Here is a 7,884-nt window from a genome sequence, read left to right on the forward strand (position 1 = left end):
AAAAAGATCTATGTAACTTGTACTGAATATAAACACGTTTGTGTATCTACATATATCAACAAGTTTATTTGTCTACACATTCATGAACACACACAAGTAAAGACGACATCTTGTATTTGAAGGTGCAATGCTTTGCTGCCATGAGCACATCCCTTGAAGGAGAATAGGTATTAGAATCAACTGTGAAAATGTATTAGCAGGAAAGAAGTGTGTCCCATTTATTCAAGTCTTTTGTGTTTAGAGTTTTTGACGTCTCTTGTCCATGCAGAGCTTCCGTAGTTCAGTTACGTTCACAGCTGCTAGCCAAAACTCAGTGGAGTTGAAGTCTCTTATGGTTTTCTAGCTTTACTAAAATATCTGTCTGTACTTATTTGATTAATGGCAGTTTTAACTTTTTATTAGACTCCAAATGTAATAATTTGGCACGTTCGTTCAGCCCTAGTTGAAAGCAAACTTTTCCTTTAGCATTTTAAATAAATACACTAGCTTAATGAAATAAGTGTGCAACCGATGAAAAAGTCAGAAGATTGTGACTGAAAAGACCAACAAGTACATGAAACAATAAAAACACACAATTTAACCACCGCTTACACGCTTCGGCTGCAGAGCTGATGAACTTTTCACGGACAGTAAGTCTCTAAAATATAAATATATGAGAACACAACATGACATGAGAATAATACTCGTAAAACTACGCGTTTTAGCTGTTTGTCGGCTACAGAAGGACATAAACTAGAAACGTGAAGTCGCCATCTTAAAAAATGGTTCCAGAGACTTTGTGTGACCGTCGGATAAGAGAAATTCTCCGGAAAGATGCTTTAAGATATATTTAAAAGTCAGTTTAAATTAAATTGCATCATAATAAAAACAAAAGGCTGTCAAACCTTGAAGCAAAACTAGAAGAAAATGTACAAAATTCATCAATTTTGAGCATTAATCTACAAGTCAAAGATCTAAATAAACGCTGCCTGAGAGTAGCAGGGTTGTAGGGGTCGCTAAAGTGATTTTTAAACATCCTCTCACTTGTGTTTGCATTATTCTTCATGTTCGGGATGGTTCCTCCCTTGTTTGCTCTCATGAAGCAACAAAGATAAGTTTGTATTTTATTACACTGTTTGCGTTTCTCTTGCTTCTGCAGCGCTTCAGTGAGCTCCAGATCGTCTTCGCTGTAGATTATTAAACCTTTAAGGTGCTTTGGCCTTTATGCACCAGGTCGTGTGTTTATTTAGGTTGGAGGGAAGTCTGGTCTGGGAACCCAGGGTCCCATGTCTGCTTTTTACTATAGCAGACGATGTGATTCTGTTTGGGCTGCAAGAAGGTTCAAACCAGGCCCCCACAATGCAACTCTGAAATTGAGTCAAACCCGGAAGTGACAAAAATTGCAGTTCCACCCTCATCCACTGGGGGCTGGTGTCAGAAGCGAGCAAATCCTCATTGACTCCCATGTTAAAAACACCAATTTCACAGCAGAAATAAACATGTTTACAGCCTGGTACCAAAACATGTTTTTTGTTTAAATGATCTAGTTTATACTCATGACAACTCTGAGGGGGGTGAATTTTTTTCTCACTCTTCTGTTTAAGTGTATTAAAAGCCTTAAATTCTGTATAATTAATGATCATCAGACCCACGTGACCACAGAGCTAGCTCCGTGGAAAGGCCTCAGTAGAGCCTCGGCCTGGCTTGGAAACTGCTCCGGGATTTTGAGTCTCTGTGTTTGTGTATTCTTTTTTGGATATTATTTGTGCAATTGTTGGACAAAATGACTTGCTGTGGCATTAAATGCACTAATAGAGCGTCCAAGGAGTCTCCACTTCATTTTTTTCGGTAAGTAATATTATATTTATGTATTTTAGGTCACTGCCGAGCTGAGCTTAGATTTTAACATGTACTGTTTAACCATGAAATTTAAATGTAATAGGGTAAAACCCAGTGCATTTAACATAATGCTGCACTTTAGAAAATGGGTTGAAATATAACATGTTGGTGGAGCTGGGTTCCGACTGTCGGCTTGTGGAGCTCTCGGGAGACCGACGTTTTCCACCCTTATCCCCTCCCCGCAGCCCGGTCCATCTCTGTCTGATCGCGGCTTGTTTGCTGTGCGTGGGCTGACGGCTGGTTCTTATGGCAAGCCAGAACCGCCAAAATACACCACGTCTCCCAGCAGCTTGGTGCATCTCTGTCTGCTGCACGGGCTGACGGCTTGTGGAGGTCTGGGATGGAAACCTTTCTCACCTGGTTCTCCCCAGCGGCAGCTTTGCGCATCTCAGATCGCAGCGGCGCTTGTCTGCTGTGTGGCTGCCAGCTTGTGGCGCTCTCCGAGACCTCCACAGAGGTCTCAGAGACCTCTGTGTTCCACCCGGTTTTACCCAGCGGTCAGCCCGGCGTATCTCTGACTCAGAAGCTCTGGTGTTGTGCACAGTTAACTCCGGTTGTAGCTAGGTTGCTACCTCCTTTAGCTTAGCTCCCACTTCCACATTAGCTTTGGGTTAGCTTCAGGTTAGCTTGTAGCTAGTTCGAACGGGTGTCGTCAGTCGATCCCAGCCTTACAGCCCCACCCTCAGCTCCACCTCTCTTCCCTTTTATGGAATTGTCTGGGCTTGATGGAACCTGTGACACGGTCAAAATGGCGGTGGTGGCCACCTCCCATTTGGCCTCAAAAACGTGTTACTGGAGTCTGTGGAAACCCATTGTCCATATATTTATGTCGATGGTTCAAACCCCGGCTCAACCTTGGGTGGAGTTAGCATGTTCTCATGCATGTGTGGGGTTTCTCCGGGCACTCTGGTTTCCGCCCACCAACCAAAAACATGCATGTAGGGTTTATTGAAATGTTCGTAGGTTTGAGTGAGTATTTGGCTCCTTGGGAAAAGGAATGAGTGGTTCTTAAGCCCTGACCTTCTCCAGAGTATAGCCAGGGTAAGATTCAGTTAGAGGCTGAGGTTCTTGGCTAGAAAAAGGTGGAAACTTCTTCTCTGAGTTGGGTTCTGGTTATTTGGTCTGCTTCTCAGGTGCCATTGTCTAAAGGACCAGAGTCATCTGCAGTGATGAAGGTGTTGATCTGCTTTTTTGAGGTAAAGAAGGACCTGAGCTGTGTCGGAGGTTCCTCTAAGGCCCACCTAGTTGGTCCCTGATGTAAAGAAAAAAAGATCCCAGATACAAGAATCTAAAAGGATTATTCTGTGTGGTATGGTCGGACGCATCCCGCTGCTCCTCAGCATCAAAAGAAATGAGCTGAGGTGGTTGTGATTAGGAAACATTCAGGGGGTTTCCCTCAATCTGGCTACCCCAGAGACCTGACAACACCCTGGGATCGTCCAGGATGAGTTGGATAGTGTCTCTGGATTTTCCTCCTGGATCTGTTACCATCACATCTTAGTAGCAACAAAATGGATGGATGGTTTGTGTGTGTCCTCCAGAAATGTCAGCAGCTCAGACGATGCTCGTGTGGTACCCAAAACTTTCCATTTCTCTATTTAAACTCTTTGGATTATAATTTACAGATTAGCTCTGTGCAATGTTTTTTTTTCAGCTCCAGCTCAAAGATATCCATACTTTCAAATCATGAAAATGTTCTCAAGTCCACCAGTTTAGACGTTAATTTGTCTTACCCTGAGTTGGAGGACAGGCGTGTCCGTGGGTGTGTCAGTGATGTCATCAGCAGCAGCGGTGATGCACAGGAAGTCGATGTGTTTTGGTCTGGTCGGGTGAAAGAGAGACCTGCAGCGAGACAGAGAGTCCTCCACCTCCTGCTGCCAGACCTCCTGCTGCTGCTGCAGGGCTTCATCTGCAGGAAACCATTACTGTTGTAATCATTCATTCTAAATCCTCTTTGTTTATTACGTTTGTTGTTTTTATTTACAGAAATAAACTCACAGTTTCTGCATGAGGAGGACAACTTGAGCCATTCATGACTGAGTGAACTCAGTAAGGTGGTGATTATGTTCAGACTGCTTCACATCCTGCAGGTCTCTGTGTGTGTGTGTGTGTGTGTGTGTGTGTGTGTGTGTGTGTGTGTGTGTGTGTGTGTGTGTGTGTGTGTGTGTGTGTGTGTGTGTGTGTGTGTGTGTGTGTGTAAATCAGACGGTCAGAACTCAGCAGGGAGCTGCTTCTCATGTTCACTTGACTGAACATCCACTGAAAAGCACAGTCACGTTTTTTCTACACACACTTTTGTCTGACGGCTTTCTGAGGGTGTTTTTTGTTCCTGGCTCCCTCTTTAATCCTGCAGAATATCTGAAGCACATAAAGAGAAATTTTTCACGGACAGGAAGTGAATCTCAACTGAAGCTAAAAGAGCAGTTGGTTAAGATAATTATCAGTGTGCATAGAAGAAGAAGAAAAGATCTTTTCTGTAGCGCCTCTCAAGATAAAAATCACGAGGCGCTTCACAAAAACAAAAAATGTAAAAATATAAAAAAATGATTTAGAAAATGATTAAAAATATATTTAAAATGAGCCAAAAATAGACAATTGTAATTTAAAAATGTAAAGAAAGAGAAAGAGTGAATAGGAAAGAGGGAAATCAGTGGATCCTGAGGAAGGTGGAATAGGTGGGGAGAGCAGAATAAAGAGAAAGGGGTGAAGAAGGTCATACAAAAGCTTGAACAGGTGAGTCTTCAGCTGCTTTTAAAGGAGATCACTCAGTCCACTGATCTCAGTCTCATGGGGAGAGAGGTCCAGAGTCTGGGGGGCCACAGCAGCAAATGATCTGTCACCTTTGACCTTTAGCCTGGTGCTGCACAACCAGTAGGCTTTGGTCACTGGACCTCAGGGACCTGCTGGGGGTGTAGGGACTAAGAAGATCACCAATGTAAGATGGTGCTTGTCCATGTAAGGCCCTATAGACCAGAACCAGGATCTTGAAATGAACCCTGAAGTTGACTGGCAGCCAGTGAAGCTGGAGGAGAAGCGGGGTGATGTGGGTGTGTTTGGAGGACTTGGTAGGACATATGAATCATTATTGACTTATCGACTTTAACTGATGCACAAACTCTTTATTTTTACATTTATGACATGATTCAACTGATCTACATTTAGGAAGTGTTTCAGAAAAGTTTAGTAAAGCTCCGTTTTGTTGGTGAGCTTTAAAAGGTCATGTTTCAGTGTGGTTAACGGTGCCAGGTGGCTGTTTGATCTGGTAAATGAGACATTTCAGACTTTTTAATTCTCTGTAGCACTAAAAAAAAACAGTTATTTTGCAGTGAAGTCTGATTTTAAGTAGTAAAACTGCCCTTATGCATCTTTAATATTTTCTTTCATGATGATAAAATCCCACTGACAGACTGGGAGTTTTGCACTTTTACCTGAAGAGAGCAGATATTCCTCCTTCAGCTTCAGCGTTGACCGTGGAAGCTGCTCCTGGGTTTCCCCCCAACCACTTCCTGTTTCTCCATAGCTTCTGGTTCCACTTTCACAGCCTCCGTCCTCTTTAAGGATCTGTGCGTCTTTTCCTGAGTTAGTCCAAACTCCGAGCGTCTCGTTTGGTTTAGTGACATCGGTCAGGCTGGATGTGAGAGGAGACGACAGGATGGGGGACAAACGCTCCGAGCTGCTGGATTCAGACGGGGTGGGTGAGTGTGCTGGGGATGAAGGGATGAAGGGGTGAAGGTGTGAATTTAGAGGCAGCCTGTTGCTCAGCTCCTCCATGTCTGATTTGTCTCCCTCCATCGTCAAGTCCCGGTGAAGACTCCGGTCGAGACTTTCACCCAGCCAATTCCTGTCTTCGCTGGACTCCAACCGGGACTGGATGCTGAATTCGGTTTGGCATCTTTGCTCCATGATCTGCTGCGTCCCCCCCGATGAATCCATTTGGGGTTCATCTTCTCTCATCCAGTCTGAGCTGCTGAGGCTGACCCGCCGTATAATTCCTTCAACCTCCTCGATCTTGCTCATCAGTCTTTGTGCTGCATCCTCCTGAGAGGCTTTCGCGTCGACATCTTTAGTGTTTGTTCTCTCGCTCTCACCGGCGCCGCTCTTTACCTCCATGTTTGGATAGAAGAACGAAAACGCTTCATTGTCGTATTCAGAAAGGTCGCTGTCGGAGTCTGCAGAATTCTTCTTTTTGGGAGAGAGTTGACCTTTCTTGCTGAGTGTTTTCTGCAGACTTGCAGGTGAAGCATCGGGAAGTTTCTGGTTCCAATTTTGTTTTAACGCCCGAGACGACTTGTCCTCTCTTTCCTTCTTAGTAGCCGTTTGTCTTCTTGCAGGGAAATCCTCTCCAAGCAATGAAGAGTTCTGTCTCAGAGGTGTCACCTCTCTCCTCCTCCTCTTCTGAGGGATGTAGACTCTGGGTGACGCATCCCAGCTTTCTCCGTAACAGCTTGGCTTCGGTTTTGTGACCTGTTGGTTTCCCATATTCGTAAAAGCCCGGCACGCTGAACAGAAGGTAAACAAACCCGCTAACCTGTGGATCTCAGAGGAGTCATCCAGTGCTTTGAGGGTTTCTCGAAGATCTGCAAGGCTGAAATTGTCTGTCTGGCTGGCTGAACCCTCCTCCTTTGAGGCTGGTATTGGAGTGCCGAGAGGAGCTCCGGCGGGGGTAGGTGAGCTCCTGCTGATGGAGAGGGGTGGACTCCTGCAGGTCTTCTGGTTAAGGAGTTCATAAAGGTTTACAGAAGAGTAAGTGCTCTCCATGACGTTTGTAGGCGATGTTCCTTTAACTGAAACAATCCAGACACAATCTTCATCACATGAATGAGATGTTTTTACTTGTAGAGTTTGTCATTTAATAAGTATAACATTTCCTAATTAAATCAAATGCATATATTAGCACAAAACAGCACAAAAGTCTAAGTTTATGCTGTTTTTCTAACATTTGATCACTTTAATCTAAATGTAGCCTCACAAAGAATCAGTTCTAATATATTTTCTTCTGAAACGATGCCACGTGTATCACAAAAACCTAAATTCACTTACTGGCAACAAACTGTAGCATTGCTCCATTTAGACGCAGGTTGGTCCTTCCTTGTACCCAGCTGCGATTCTCAGGTAACCGAGGACAAATGTAACGATGCCTTTAAGTTTCCTACCAGTTACAACCTGGAACGGCTCCCATTGGCTCATCGGCTGTCGCCGTGCTCCTGAGGGCTGATGGGCATCAAGGGGAGCAAAGAAATGAACAGACGGGGATTTGGGCTAATTGGTCTAATCTTCTGGACTTCAGTCGATGCCAGCGTCAAACCGGGTATCTCTGGAGGAAATTTGTCAGGATGTGTTCTTGCAATCTGTGTAAAGTTATGACTAATCCGACAGTTAGTTGAACTCACAGAAATTAGGCTTGTTATTTTTGTACATCACTTCTGTTAAGCTGGAACTCGTCAAACGTTGACTCTATTTAGGTCATCTGCACCACGCTGAGCTGCACTGAGCTAATCTGGCCACAGACCAGATGGATCACCCAGCATTTACAAAAACACTGTTCATGTGACTGAAACCACAACAATGACAGCACTATCGTCAATTTATATATACAGCATACAATTTCAATGTTTATCTGATTAAACCAGTTTATCAAATAAAATCAGCTGTTGTGATCAAACATTTACTCGGTTTTTCAGAAGACTTTGTGTGTTTTTTTATTTGTATTTGTTTGTTTTATTTATTTGCATAGTTTATATATTTAATGTGAAATCAAAATACAATAATGCTTTTCCCATTTGAAACAAAATATAGACCTTTTATTTTTTTCATTGTCTGTGTCAGTGTGGCAGTGTCCGATTGTGATGTGCATGGGTATTTATTGGCCATTGAACTAAGAAGTAATAGTTTCGTATCTGACGTTATTGATTAGCTACTATAAATGTATGCGTATTTTATACTTTAAATATATTTATTGTATAATAACTTAATAACTTAATTAACTTTATTTAGAGTAAAGCCGCT

The sequence above is a fragment of the Nothobranchius furzeri genome, chromosome 2, assembly GCF_043380555.1.
Source record: "Nothobranchius furzeri strain GRZ-AD chromosome 2, NfurGRZ-RIMD1, whole genome shotgun sequence".
In the NCBI taxonomy this organism is placed as follows: Eukaryota; Metazoa; Chordata; class Actinopteri; order Cyprinodontiformes; family Nothobranchiidae; genus Nothobranchius; species Nothobranchius furzeri.